The following is a 16,292-nucleotide window of genomic DNA, read 5'->3' as shown; positions in this document are numbered from 1 at the left end:
GCGGCGGTCACCACCAACAGACAGGCGGAAGACAATGTACTGCCCACCCTATCACAACCCACCAATCCGCCAGTTTTTCCGTGGCGGTACCAAAGCTATCAAAAGCACGGTGGAAATAGTGTTCTGAAGGGAAACCACTCACCTTTCAACATTCAAGGAAGAACCAGGACGCCATGGAGCCCCAGCTGCAGGTCCTGCTGATGCTGGTGTATCTGCTAAGACACCAGAAACACCAAAGACGGCGGCGGCGACGACCACAGTGAGTACTGCACCTAGCACACAGGGGATGGGGGGAGGAAAAAGAGAGTGACACACACACGCAACACCCCCACCCTCACCCACAACACCATACACACAAACACATTCAGCAACAGTACATTTACACCCCGTAACCCCCTGGAAGAACGCAAGGAAAAAAGTAATTGAGTACAAATAGTGATATTTAGAAATATGCAGATAAAGTTAACGATTGGTAAAAACAGTATATACAAATATTTACAATATGTACAGAAGGCCATATATTGTCCTTTGCAAATGTTTATGGCCCAGTGGGCAAAAATATCATGGGCGAAGCCCACAATCGACTCCTGCCTCAAAACGGAGAGAACACTGCAGGGGCATCAGGTCGAAAACACACAGGCACCTCAGGGGGAAGGGCAGGGGGCCACCTCAGCCGGAAGATGGCACTACGCCACTGCTTCTGGAGGGGGCAACATGTCCACTGCTGGCTCGTGGGCAGTGCAAAGCCAGAGTTGCTCAAGTGGGCGGTTTGCCCACTGCTTGCTCCTGGGGAATGCAAAGCCACAGTCTCTCAAGTGGGTGGTTTGCCCACTGCTTGGTCCTGGGGAGTGCAAGGCCACAGTCTCTCAAGTGGGTGGCCTTTCCACTGGTTCTGGAGGGGGCATTGTGCCCAGTGTGCTTCATCCTGCCAAGGACGGGGTGAGTGGATGCCTATCTCCACTGGTTATGGAGGAGGCCTTCTGCCCAGTTTGCTTCATCCTGCCAAGGAAAGTGATAGTGGATGCATATCTCCACTGGTTCTGGGGGAGCCTTGTGCCCAGTCTGCTTCATCCTGCCAAGGAAAGTGATAGTGGATGCATATTTCCACTGGTTCTGGAGGGGGCCTTCTGCCCAGTCTGCTTCATCCTGCCAAGTAAAGTGATAGTGGATGCATATCTCCACTGGTTATGGAGGGGGCCTTGTGCTCAGTGTTGCTGCACCTGGAGTGTGGCAGTTCCCATTCCCTCACCTGGGTGTCTGAGGCACGAGATGTGCAGGGAACAGGTAGCATGATACTCCATGGAGGCGGAGCCAGACTCCATCCTGCGGCGACTAAGGCTGCAAACTTCTGGTAGTGCCGGTGCTGGTGGTGGTGCTTCAAGTGGTGGGGGTAGGGTCCAGGCCGCCTCCTGCATTCCCAGACAGCTGCCCACTGGGGATGCTGCTGCTGACAGATGTTGTGGCACCGGCTGGGCATGTGGCGGTGCAGATGGCGGTGCAGGTGGAGGTGCTTGCAGCGGTGTCTGTGGCGGAGATGCTGCCGGTGCTGGTAGTGGTGCAGGTGCCGGAAGTGGTGGAGGGAGACACCAGGCCGTTTCCTGCAGCTTCGGACGGCTGCCCACTGGGATTATGCTGCTGACAGTTGTTGTGACAGCGGCGGTGCAGGTGGCGGTGCAGGGGGTGGTGCAGGTGGTGGGGCATATGGCGGTGCAAGAGGCGGTGCCTGCGGCGGTGCTTTCCGTGGTACAGGTTGCTGGGCTGTCGGCACTGATGGTGGGCACCAGTCCCTCACCTGGAGCGTCCGAGGCCTGATGTGCCTTGCCTTGGGTTTTCTTCCTCTTCCCCACCTTGGCAGACGCTGCTGGGACCTTGGCACTGGCAGATGCAGTTTTGGAGGAGGCCCTGCTGGGTGGGTCGTGCTTCTTGGCCGTGCTGCATGATGGCCTCTTCTTCACCTTGGCAGGTGGCGGAATAGGTTGGTCCTTTGCAGGGGTCGGTGGCACACTGGCAGCCCTGACGGGTGCCCCCTTTGATCCCCTGGGACTTGCTGGTACCACAGCGAACGCCGACTTGGTGGCTGAGGTGCTGACCTGGGATCTTGACACCCTAGCCCAAGGGGAAGGACAGGGGGGGAGGCGTAGGGAAGAGATCAAAGTTTGCCAGGAAAAGTTTTTTAGACACACTGGGACGGGAAGATGGAGAGGGTTTGGGAGTGGAGGAAGAGGGAGTGCTTGTAGGAGGTGTACGTCTGCTGAGTTTGGGTGAAGGTGCATGGGCTGGATGCTGTTGTGAGGTGGATGGCTGTTGGGTGGGTGTGTGCTTGCGTTTGTGTACTTTGGGAGGAGGGGTCACAGACACACTGGGAGAGGACACAGGGGACGTGTGCATGGTTGTGGGGGTGGTGACTGCTCATGAGGGGTGTGTTGTGATGGGCGTGCTGGTGATGGAAGTAGTGGATGAAGGTGTAGTGCATGCAGGTGTGAGTGGAGGCACTACTGGGAGGGAGGTGGACGATGAGGAGGAGGGGGACACAGTGGCGGCAGTGGATGTTGGTGTCTTTGCATGGGTATGGTGCTTGTGTGAGTGCCCGTGAAATGAAGTGTGGTGCTTATGTTTGCCTGAGCCACTTTTGTGTGTTGATTTGGGTGCGTGCTTGTCTGGAGGTGTGCTTGGGATAGGGTGAGGTAGAGGGGATTGGGTCTGGGTAGTGGAAGTTGGAGGGGGGAGGCTGGGCACAGGGACAATGCCTCTCACACCCTGGATGGCATTTAGAATGGTTGATTGCCCAACAGTGAGGGATCTCAGGAGGTCAATAGTCTACTCACTGAGGGCAGCAGGGCTGACTGGGGCAGGGCCTGAGGTTCCTGGGGTGAAGGAGATGCCCACCCTCCTGGGTGAGCGGGCACGGAAACACGCTGAGGGGCTGCTGGGAGGGTGGTGCTGGTGGGGGGTGGCGGCTGTACTTGTTGTTGGGGTGTCCGCCACTGCCAGGAAGCTTCCATCGGAGGAGGAGTCGCTGTGACTGGTCTCCCCTCCTGTCCCCGTCGAGGAGCTCCCCTCGCCCTCCATCCCACTGGTGCCTTCATCCTCTGTGGATTTGGCCTCCAGGCCCATGTGGGATGCAGCTCCCTCCGTCACTAGTGCCTCTGCTCCTCCGCCAGATGATACTAATGCACACAAGGACAGGTGACAGAACAAAAAGGAGGGGGAGAGACAGAGGATACACTTGGTCAATGCCAGCAACAACACTACTATTGGCGTACCAACTCATAGGGAGCTGCCCTATGAACTAGGCCATGCCCAACCAGTCACTAAGGTAGTCACCAGCCCATGGGGTACAATGCCTAACGTCAGCATCTGCACACCTGACAACCACAGGACCCAGCCCAGTAGGTGTTGCCCACTTGTACCATTGCGGTAGGAGTGCTTCAGAGCCTGCACACAAGGGACCTACCCTGCCATGAACGCCATGGCCTAGGGGCACCCACAGCCCACATCCCCCACCCTACAGTGTGCAAAGTCAGGATTCAGAATCTGTACTCACCCACTTGTGACTGCTGTGATGCCCTCAAGCGCCCATCCAACTCTGGATAGGCCACTGCCAGGACGCAGAACATCAGGGGGGTCATGGTGTGACGGGCACCCCTTCCACGTTGGAAGGCCAGCCCCAGCTGGGCCTCCACCGTTTTCTTGGTCCAGCGGCACAGGTCCTCCCATCTCTTCCGGCAGTGGGTGCTCTGCCTGTGATAGACCCCCAGGGTCTGCACCTCCTTGGCGATGGCACACCAAATACCCTTTTTCTGGTGGGCACTGACCCAGAGGGAAAAGACAGCAGAAAAGGAAATTACTCACCCGTCCAGACTGGCATACTCATTGCCCACCAGTTCCCACCCATGCCCTGACACACATATACTGTCCACCTCTCATTCAGCACTCAGGCCAGGACACCTCAGCACCCCCCAACATGTGTCTTACATCCACACCACTCCAAACATGCATTGCCCACACATCATGCTCAGTGTACTCACCTGTTTGTCTGGAGGACCGCAGAGTAGTGTGTACTGGGGTAGGACCCCATCCACCAGTTTCTCCAACTCCTCCGGAGTGAAGGCAGGGGCCCTTTCCCCAGACACCAGCCATTGTTGCTTCCAGACTCATGTCACAGCAGCACTTGCAGTGTGGGTCCTCTCCTGTTGACGGTCAGGTAGCAAGTGAGTAAATAGTTAGAAAATAGCGGTGATGTCCGTGGCGGTGCGTACCGTCACCACGGGCGTACATCGCCATTGGCTCCTGGAACCCATAGGGCCCAATGATAACCAATGCGAAGTTGCGCTGCGGTCATCGACCGCCTACCGCGACAGAACACAACGCCAGCACATTTACCTCATTTCCACTTGTCCCTCCTCACAGGTCAGGCAGCCGCCATTTTAGGGGGGCACATGGTATGGCACCTAACTGCGTCACAGCAGACATTGGCCCATCAACAGACTCTCAACTTCACATACTGATTTCTGTGATATAAATTCAGCAACAGTTGTGCATTCTATGTGAAAATATGACCTTGTGCTCACCGTTCTCCTCCATAGGCTACAACCGCTGAGGCAGATGATGAGATGGCGGCATCCTCCGGTGTACAGACCCCTGGTGGACCTGTCTACAATGGAGGACAGACACATTATCATCACATACAGACTTGATCGTGCCACAATCCAAGAACTGTGTGCCTAATTGGAGCCAGACCTAATGTCAGCTATACGCCAGCCCACAGGAATACCTCCTCTACTGCAGGTTCTGTCAGTGCTGCATTTTGTGGCAAGTGGTTCCTTTCAAACTACAGTGGCCATGGCATCAGGAATGTCTCAGCCAATGCTCTCCAACGTGTTGTCCAGAGTGTTGTTGTTACAGTGCCCTTTCCTCGGGATCTGCACACTGCTGAACAAAAGGCCCACCTCCCGGTGTCACGAACTCAGAAAGCTATCAGAGCACAGAGTTATGATGAAGCCAGGCGGTGGGGAGGGAATTAGGGTAGGGAACTGCAGGGAGAGAGATCTGAGAAGAAACGGTTAGAACAAATATACATATACTCATTCATAACAGTATAAACTCACCAATAGACTCTTGAATAAAGGCGTCTCCGTGATATCAGATTGAGACCTTCTGTGAATTGGGCGTAGCCCCTTCTCTGAATCATGGAACAAGAACACCCTGCAAACTCTGAACCTAGAGATGGCAAGAGCTTTGGACTATGGTCATACTCTGAATATCAATCATGTAACAACTATGCATTCATAACATAAACGTTTGATCTCAGCCTAGAATTCTCAAAGACTTAAATATGTATCTCACATATTATGCTTCCCAAAAAACAATGAAACTATAATTTACTTATCTCCAAAACGTTTTCACATTTACTACTAAGGCCTGAAAGTTTTACTCATTGAACTTGAAGCGCTTTGTTCGTTGGGCAGAAGCGCCTTGTTTGTTGTTTTTGAAGCGCTTTGATCATCATACATGAAGCGCTTTGTTCATTATGCCAGAGAGCGCTTTTACTTGCTTTGTCTGAAGCGCTACGCTTGTTATGCTAAGGGGCGCTTTACTCATGTGGCCTGAAGTGTTTTGATCCTCTTGTCAAGACCGCTTCAATCATATGGCCTGAAACGCTTTGATTGTCATGCCAAGGGCGATTTACTCTTGTGACTTGAAGCGCTTTGCTCGTTGTGCTAAGGGGGCGCTTTACTCATGTGGTCAGAAGCGCTTTGATCGTCTCGCAAAGGCTGCTTTACGCGTTTGGCCTGAAGCACTTTTATCGTCGTGCCAGGAGCACTTTACTCTTTGGACTGAAAGTGCTTTGCTTGTTGTGCTAAGGGGCGCTTTACTTTTGGAAGTAACAACTCCCTTCAAGGTTGGGTACGAGTACGACCTACTCGTATCTGAATTCCCGATGGAAACAAGGATACTCCGATTTGCTGTCAATCTGCCATGCAGGAAATCTGCTCTTCTTCAGAAGAACCCCCACAAGGTCTGACTGCATCAAAGTCTTCAAAATAGTGAGCAATGTGCTTGGGTGTGGCTGGGCTTTATAGGCATGCCACACCCCAAGACGGTCGCTGCCTCTAGAAACCTGTGAATTGTAGTCCATTCATAGAATAGCACTGATAAGTGCATCTTGTCCACCAATGTCCTGACCCTGCAGCTACATGAGCTTTACCACAGGGCAGGCGACGCTGATGACCACTTCTAGAACAAGAGGAAATGACAAGTGGTGCGCATGATGCGCCGCAAATACGCACAGCGGAGTTTCGGGCTGGACCTGGAGCACGCACAGCCTTATTCCTGACAGTACACCTCTCTCCTAAGCGCAGTCCAGGGCCGGCTTATCAGGATGGAGGAGATGAAAGCGTTGCACCAAACGTGGTGCATGGACATGTCTTGCAGGTTCCCACGAGTCATTTTCCGGTCTGTATCCCTTCCAGGACACTAAGTACCAAAGGGAAGACCCCACAATATCTGGAGTCTAAGATAGATCGCACCTCATACTCACAATGACCTTGGATTAATAGAGGAGCAGGTTGTGTGACACTTGAGGGCGAAGCAGGTTTAAGAAGTGAAGTGTAAAACACCAGATGAATTTTCAAGGACAATGGCAATTTTAGTTTATATGTTACAGGGTTCACTTGTCGCAGAACTTCATTGGGCCCTATGAATTTTGAATGAAACATATTTTTATTTTTTAATACAAAGTTTTTCGTGGATAACCAAACTCTGTCTTTGTCTGTATACTGAGGACCAGGCTGGTGTTTTTTGTCATATTGCATTTTATATTTTGTCTTTGCTCGGTGTAGATTTGTTCGCAATTGTGAATGTACCTTTTTCATGTGTGTTAACATGTCCATGACTGCTAGAGAGGTTTGAATAGAGGCAGGTAGCTTAACTGGCAAAATGTGCGGATGACGCCCATAGAAAGGAGTTGAGTTTATTGAAGAGTGGTGAGAGTTGTTATAAGCCAGTTCTGCAAGCCACAAGAGATCCAGCCAGGTTTTATGAGATTTTGTTGCATAACATCGTAAGTATTGTTTTAGAGTTTGGTTTAGTCTCTCTGTTTGACCATCTGTTTGTGGATGATAACTAGTGGATAAAGTTGAATCAATATGTAAAGCCTTGCACCATTGCTGCCAAAAACGTGCAGAAAGGTGTAGAGGTAGGCCTTGTTGAATGGACCTTTTGGTGTCTTGTTGTAAACACTCTTGCTACTTGGTGATGTGAAAATGATTACGAATAAGATCAAAGAACTTCTCGGCTGCTATTAAACACAACACTTTTGAAGGCGTTATAATAGGCATAGGTTTTTGTTCAGTATGTGTGATCGAAGAATCTTGCCTAGACAATGCGTCAGCCTTACGATTATCTACTCCTGGTCTAAAAGTCACTGTGAAATCAAATTCTGCAAAGAATAGCATCCATCTCAGTTGCCTGGGAGTTAGTAGTGTGGCAGAGCTCATAAATTGTAAGTTTTTATGGTAAGAGTATACAGTTATGGTGTGTTTTGCTCCCAATCGATAATGTCTCCATTCTTTGAAAGCATTGTGAATTGCTAGTAATTCTTTTTTCTGCTATGGTGTAATTCTGTTCTGCTTCATTCAGTTTTCTTGACACATTTGCTATGGGGTGCAATTGTCCAATTTCTCGGTGACGTTGGGATAGGATGGGCCCAACAGCGACATCGGATGCATCGGCTTCCACAATGAATGGTTCCTCCACATTGGGATGAGTTAGAATGGGAGCTGAAGTAAAGGCCTTTTTTAAGTCTTGAAATGCTTCCTCTGTCTCTTGGGACCAGTTGAAGACGGCCTTTTTCCTTAGCAATTTGGTAATTGGTGCTACCTTTTGGGAGAAGTGATGGCTGAAGCGTCGATAAAAATTCGCAAAACCCAAAAAACATTGGATGTCACGTACTGATTTTGGTGTCGGTTATTCTGATACAGCTTGATTTTTCTTTCAGTCATTTGCATGCCGTCAGGTGTTACAATGACTCCCAAAAATTCAACTTCTTTGGTATGGAATTCGCATTTACTTAATTTGCAAAACAAATTATGGTTTCGTAGAGTTTGTAATACCTTTTTTACATGTTCTTCATGTATTTCTTCAGAGTTTGAATAGATCAATATATCGTCAATATAAACGATGACAAAGATGTCTAGGTATTCTCTCAGAACATCGTTTAGGAAATACTGGGAAGCTGATGGGGCATTACATAGACCAAAAGGCATCACTAGATACTCAAAGAGACCATAACGAGTCTTAAAAGCCGTTTTCCACTCATCTCCCTCTCGAATTCGAAATAGGTGATAAGCACCTCGTAAGTCAAGTTTGGTGTAAATAACGGCGGATTTTACCTGTTCTAACAAGACCTGTATGAGAGATAGTGGATATTTATTTTTAACAGTGATCTTGTTTATCGCTCTAAAGTCAATACAAGGTCTCAATTCGCCATTAGCTTTGGGTACGAAAAACAGCGGAGAAGCCGCTGGAGATCGTGATGGCCGAATTAGCTCGTTGGCTAAGAACTGATCAAGGTATTCTCGTAGGACTTGATTTTCTTTCTCTGATACTGCATAGTGGTATATTGGCACTGGGTACAAGGTCCATCTGACAGTCGTACGGTCTGTGAGGTGGTAAGGAGCTTGCTTTCTTTTCACAGAAAACGTCAGTATATTCTGAATACTGTGGTGGCAGATCAATTTCCTTCTCGACTGCGGTAGCAACGGAGTGTTGAAGATTTCCTTCTTTGTCTCGTCTTGGTTGAAGACATTTTTTTAAACAAGAGGAAGAAGAAAAACGCAAAACCTGGTTGCGCCAGTCCATGCATGGATTGTGTAACATTAACCACGGCATTCCTAAGATAACTCCATATTGGGGTGCTTGTATTATATCAAAGGGAATTATCTCACAGTGGTTCAGATTCCCATCATCTTTGCAAATCATTTTAATTCGTGAGGTTTGTTTAGTAACGGGCCTCCTGCCAATTCACTACCATCAACTGCACAACAACTTCAGGAACCTTTTTCTTGACACTGGGTATATGCAAGTCTAGTGCATTTTGTTGGTCCACAAGATTTCCTGTTGCCCCTGAATCAATTAGAACTTGTACATTATGGGGGTCATTACAACACTGGCGGTAAAAGCCGCTTACCACCGTGCAGAAGACCACCAACACACTGCCGCGGCTGCGAAATTCTGCCACAGCTATTATGACCCACATCTCGAAATCCGACAAAATTCAGACACCCACACAAGTCCGCCACACCAAAGGTCAGTGATAAACTGGCGAAAACAAAACCTCCACCGTCACACCAACAGAAATACACCGACGCTATCACGACCCACGAATCCACGCAGCGGTCTTTCAACCGCAGTATTCCATTGGTGGTATACACCGCCACGCTCAAAATATACACACACATACAAAACACCGCCACATTGGACAATTCGAAATACACACACCTGATACACATACACACACCACACCCACACACCCAATACAATATAAAACACACACCCACATCACCCACAAACCCCTACGACCAAAAATTCTGAGAGAAGGCCAGAGAGACACCACCATCCACAAACTAACAGCCACAGGCACTCAACACCATCACCCACACAACTTCCACGCACAAAACACCACACACCACTGCATATAACCACACTTATCACCACACACACCACCCCACACATCACCCACACCACCCCATGGCACGGTAAAAGACACCCCAGGTTCTCGGAGGAGGAGCTCAGGGTCATGGTGGAGGAAATTGTCCGGGTAGAGCCACAGCTATTTGGATCCCAGGTGCAGCACACCTCCATAGCTAGGAAGATGGAGCTATGGCGAAGAATAGTCGACAGGGTCAACGCAGTGGGACAGCACCCAAGAAATCGGGACGACATCAGGAAGAGGTGGAACGACCTACGGGGGAAGGTGCATTCCGTGGCCTCAAGACACCACATCGCGGTACAGCGTGCTGGCGGCGGACCCCCACCTCCTCCCCCACAACTAACAACATGGGAGGAGCAGGTCTTGGCGATTCTGCATCCTGAGGGCCTCGCAGGAGTAGGTGGAGGAATGGACTCTGGTAAGTCAAAGCTTTACTATTACATCCCCCACCCTACCTGCATGCTATCACAGACCCCCACCCTCGCCTCCTCCCCTATCACTCCAACTCCTCACAAATGTACTAATAACACAAACCACACATCCCAACACCAAGCCCTGCATGACACAACAAAGCATGGACACCCATCACTAAAGCATGCCCACTGCACATACCCATAACACCCCCCTCAACCATCATCACACAAGCCCCCACACAGGAATGCTAGCACTGGGGTACAAGGTCACCCACCCATTGCACACCATGACACAAACAGATGCAATAATCATGCTTTTACACCCCTGCAGGACCACTACCCAACGTCACCAGACAGGAGGGTCCAGACATCTCCACCCCACCCACAGAAGAGGCCCTCAGTGATGACAGCAGCTTTGTCCAACTGGATCTAGATGACCAGCCCGGACCATCGTGGGCCTCGGGACAGTCGGTTCCCCTCACACAGGCACAGCCCACCACAGACCTTCCACCCTCTGGTAACACCAGCACAGCACCCACCCAGCAGGCCCATATCTCCGTCCCCAGGACACGTCAATCAGCTGTGTGTCCACCACTACAGGGAACCCAGGATAACCCACCACCCCAACAACAACAGGGACCTGGGGGCAGTGGCAGTGGGCACACGGTCCTGGGGACAGAGGCACAGGAACACAGGGGAACTGGGAGGGCTGCCGTGCGACAGGGGGCGGACAGGCCAAGGGAACCCACTCCCCATGAGGCCCTCTCCTCCATGATGGGAGCATACCACCACTCCCAGGAGACGATGGCAACGGTCCTGGCCAAGTTTCAGGAGACCCAGCGCATGCAGGAGGAACAGTATTTGGGGTTCAGGGAGGAACTCAGAACCATCAGCTCCGTCCTGGGCACCATCGTAGGGGTGCTAAAGAAAATACTTAACACCAGGAGGGACACTGTGGCACTACAAGGGGCCCCTGACACTAGAATGGACGATGAACTGCCCACCTCCTCCGCCGGCGCTAGTGGACAGGAGGCCCCGCCACAGGACCACCACACCAGCACCCCCCCTGCAGATTGAGAAACACCCCGCAAGCGGTCCCCGAGATCCAGGAACAAGACAGAGCACGATGCCAAGACCCCTGCCAAGAAATGAGACCACCCTGATTGTCAAACCACTGTCCCACTTTGTAACCCTGTCTATATTGGAACTGCCCCAGCTCCACTTCCTGTGCCCATATGGGCAATGCACCTGTGAGACTAATAGACTGGACTATGCCATGGACATTCCTTCACCATCCCCCTCACCATTTTACTACCCCCCCAATACTGAGCACTTCAATAAACACCCTTGAAGCACAAAACAATCCGGAGTCAGTCTGTGATTTTCGAAATTGTGTATTAGCAATGACAGTGACAAAATGCTTTTTCAAATGTAATGTCAACATACCTATGTCACACATCTCAAGTCCAGATGACACACGTTGGAAACCACACCTGTGAAACCGTAAGGGAAAATGACAACTCAGTGACCATACACTGGTTGAAATCGACAGACAGGATAGAGGTAGAAGTGTTAAAGTACTTGTAGTAGGCAGGAATGTTTTCTCACATGTGTGTCACTGGAAATATTGCTTGATGACTGAGTCACTGTTGTCAATGTCTTCTTCCTCTGCTTCCTCCTCATCACTGTCCACAGGCTCCACAGCTGCCACAACACCGCCATCTGGACCATCCTCCTGCAGAAAAGGCACCTGTCGTCGCAAAGCCAAGTTGTGAAGCATACAGCAGGCCACGATGATCTGGCACACCTTCTTTGGTGAGTAGAATAGGGAACCACCTGTCATTTGGAGGCACCTGAACCTGGCCTTCAGGAGGCCGAAGGTGCGTTCGATCACCCTCCTAGTCCGCCCATGGGCCTCATTGTAGCGTTCCTCTGCCCTGGGATTCCTCACTGGGGTCAGTAGCCATGACAGGTTAGGGTAACTAGAGTTCCCTAATAGCCACACCCGGTGCCTCTGGAGTTGATCCATCACATAAGGGATGCTGCTATGCCGCAGGATGTAGGTGTCATGCACAGAGCCAGGGAACATAGCATTTACCTGGGAGATGTACTGGTCTGCCAAACATACCATCTGTACATTCATGGAATGTTAACTCTTCCGGTTCCTGTACACCTGTTCACTCCTGTGGGGGGGGGGAGGGGACTAAAGCTACATGTGTCCCATCAATGGCACCTATGATGTTGGGGATATGTCCAAGGGCATAGAAGTCACCTTTCACTGTAGGCAAGTCCTCCACCTGAGAGAAAACGATGTAGCTCCGCATGTGTTTCAGAAGGGGAGACAACACTCTGGACAACACGTTGGAAAACATAGGCTGGGACATCCCTGATGCCATGGCCACTGTTGTTTGAAATGACCCACTTGCAAGGAAATGGAGCACTGATAGCACCTGCACTTGAGGGGGGATTCCTGTGGGATGGCGGATTGCTGACATCAGGTCAGGCTCCAACTGGGTACACAGTTCCTGGATTGGGTACGGTCAAACCTGTAGGTGATGATCAAACTTCTTTCCTCCATTGTCGACAGGTCCACCAGCAGTCGGTACACCGGAGGATGCCGCCATCTCCTCACATGTCCCAGCGGACGGTGCCTATGAAGGACAACAGCGACCACGGACTCAAACAACTCAGAGGTATGTACCCACAGTCTACACAGAACACCATTCATACACAAAATGTGGCCTGTATTTGTGTTGTGAGACAAGGCCTAGGTATGTGTGACGCAGTTGGTAATTAGGCCATGTGGGCCCCTGAAATGGCGGCTGCCTGACCTCTAAACTGGGAAAATGGGATATGAGGTAACTGCGCTGGCGTTGTACACCGCCGCGGTAGGCGGTCGAAGACCGCGGCGCAATGCTCCATTGGTTAACATTGGACCCTATGGGTCCCAGGAGCCAATGACGATGTACGCCGGCGGTGATGGTACACACCGCCGTGGACGTGACCGCCGCGGACATGACCGCCATTTTATAGCTGTTGAATCACTCGATACCTGATCTTCGACAGGAGAGGACCTACACTGCAAGTGCTGCTGTGACCTCGGTCTGGAAGAGACAATGGCTCGTGCGTCTGGGGAAAGGGCCCCTGCCTTCACTGCAGAGGAGTTGGAGAAGCTCGTCGACGGGGTCCTCCCCCAGCACACGCTACTCTACAGTCCTCCAGACCAACAGGTAAGTACACAGGGAGCATGTTGTATGGGCTATGCCTGTGTGGAGAGGGCTAGTTGTAAGAAGGAAGGGGGCACAGTTCTGCGTGCATGAAGGACTGTGAATGCATGTGCCACATGGCAAGGGTAGGGATGTGGGCCACTCACTTTGACGGTGCAGTTGGTAATGACTTTTCTTCTTCCCCTGTACATGTCATGTAGGTCAGCGCCCACCAGAAGAAGGATATTTGGCGTGCCATCACCAAGGACGTCCGGACCCTGGGGGTCCACCACAGACAGAGCACCCACTGCTGTAAAAGATGGGAGGACATTTGCCGCTGGAGCAAAAAGACGGCGGAGGCTCAGCTGGGGATGGCCTCCCAACGTGGGAGGGGTGCCCGTCGAACCATGACCCCCCTGATGTTCCGGATCCTGGCGGTGGCCTACCCTGAGTTGGATGGGCGCTTGAGGGCATCACAGCAGACACAAGGGGGTGAGTACAATCATTCAGCGGACTTTGCGCGCAGTGAAGGTGTCTGGGTGGGGGAGGAGGGCTGTGGGTTTCCCTAGGCCCCAGGGCGAGTTCTGTAGGCTAGGCCCCTCCGTAAGGCAGGCCATGTGGCACCCCACCCCACCTCTGTAGAGTGCCAAGTACAGGTATTCATGCCCCTGTGTCATCTATGTGTGCAGATGTCATCCATAGCCTTGTAGGCAATTTCCCAGGAATTGCATCTGTAGAGCCCAACAGCACGACGTAGTGCAGGGGGCTGCTGTGTCTGTATTGTCCGCCAACGGTAGCGGTAAGCCATGCACTCAACCTGTCTTTCTTCTGTCGTCCCCACCCTTTTTGTGGTCTCCCTGTTCTTGTGTGCATTAGCATCATCAGGCGGAGGTACAGTGGCACCGGAGCACGAGGGAGCTGCATCCCACATGGCCATGGAGGGACACACTACGGACTCAGAATACACCAGTAGGACGGAGGGGAGCACCACGGCGGTCACAGGATCTGCAACCAGTGACACTGACTCATCCTCCGATGGGAGCTCCCTTGTGGTGGCGGCAACATCTGTGCCCCCCACTTCTCCAGGTACAGCCGCCACCCCCCTACCAGCACCGCCCTCCCAGCAGCCCCTCAGCCTTCGCTCCGGGCCCGCTCACCCAGGAGGGTGGGCATCACCTTCGCCCCAGGCACCTCAGCCCCTGTCACCTCTGCTGCCCTCAGTTAGGAGGCCATTGACCTCCTCAGGTCACTCACTGTTGGGCAGTCTACCATTTTGAATGCCATCCAGGGTGTAGAAAGGGAGTTGCAACACACAAATGCATTCCTGGAGGGCATTCATTCTTGTCAGGCTGCCCTTCATCGAACCCTTCAAACTCTGGCCTCAGCACTGATGGCAGCCATTGTCCCTGTGTCTAGCCTCCCCCCTCCAACTTCCTCCACCCAGGCCCAATCCCCTGTACCTCTGCCTATCCCAAGCACACCATCAGACCAGCCTGCACACACCTCACCACACAAGGGAAGCTCAGGCAAACATAAGCACCACACATCCCACAGGCACTCACGCAAGCATCACACACATACAGACACACCAACATCCACTGCCTCCACTGTATCCCCCTCCTCCTCATCTCTCTCCTCCCTCCCAGTCTCGTCTACACTCACACCTGCATGCACTACCACTACAGCCACTACGTCCCGCACCAGCACACCCACCACCACACTCCGCTCACGTGCACTCACCACCCCCACTACCATTTCCACGTCCCCTGTGTCCTCTCCCAGTGTGTCTGTGACACCCCCTCCGAAGATACACAGACGCAGACACACACCCATCCAACAGCCATCCACCTCACGACAGCCTCCAGCCCATGCACCTGCACCCAAAACCACAAAAGTTACACCTCCTACAACCACCACCTCTTCCTCCACTCCCAAACCCCCTCCAGCTACCCGTCCCAGTGTCTCCAAAAACCTTTTCCTGTCCACCCTTAACCTATTCCCCCCCGTCCAACTCATAGGTCCCGTACTAGCACCTCAGCCAAAAAATCTCCAGGACCAGTGGTGCCTGTTGCTACAGGTATGTGGAGTGCACCGGCCACCAGGCCAGCCAGTGTGGCACAGAGCCACAGCACAGCCAGTCCCCCCCGTGAAGCACTAGAAGTTGGACAGTGCCCGGCGGGAGAGGGGGAAGACTCCAGCCAGCAAAGCCGCTAACAGGGGTCCCGGGGGAGTGTCGACTCAGCTGTGACTCCTCCCAAGGTGGGGAAGGGGCAGAAGAAATCTCCAAAGTCTGGGAGGAGCAGCACGGCGGAGAAGACCGCCATCATCCCTGCTGGCCAGGAGGCCCTCCGCCAGCCCCATCATCACTGCCCAGGAGGCCACCGCCAGCCTCATTGTCACTGCCCAGGAGGCCACCGCCAGTCCCATTGTCACTGCCCAGACGGCCACCGCCAGAGTCACTGCCCAGGAGGCCTCCGCCAGCCTCATCGTCACTGCCTAGGAGGCCACGGCCAGAGTCACTGCCCAGGAGGCCACGGCCAGCCCCATCGTCACTGCCCAAGAGGCCACCGCCAGAGTCACTGCCCAGGAGGCCACCGCCAGACTCACAACCCAGGAGGCCACCGCCAGCCCCATCGTCACTGCCCAGGAGGCCACCGCCAGCCCCATCGTCACTGCCCAGGAGGCCACCGCCAGCCTCATCATCACTGCCCAGGAGGCCACCGCCAGAGTCACTGCCCAGGAGGCCACCGCCAGCCCCATCGTCACTGTCCATGAGGCCACCGCCAGCCACAGCCCAGCTGGCCAGGAGGGCCCCGCAAGCCACAGCCCAGCTGACTCATGAAGGACCGCCAGCCACAGCCCTGCTGGGCAATGAAGGACCGCCTTGGCAAGGACCGCTGAACAGGGCAAAGACCGCCATGGAAAGCACCGCTGAACATGTCTGACACAGGCAACTCAAGC

This window comes from Pleurodeles waltl, chromosome 4_2, assembly GCF_031143425.1.
Source record: "Pleurodeles waltl isolate 20211129_DDA chromosome 4_2, aPleWal1.hap1.20221129, whole genome shotgun sequence".
In the NCBI taxonomy this organism is placed as follows: domain Eukaryota; kingdom Metazoa; phylum Chordata; class Amphibia; order Caudata; family Salamandridae; genus Pleurodeles; species Pleurodeles waltl.
Note: the sequence above shows the minus strand (reverse complement) of the source record.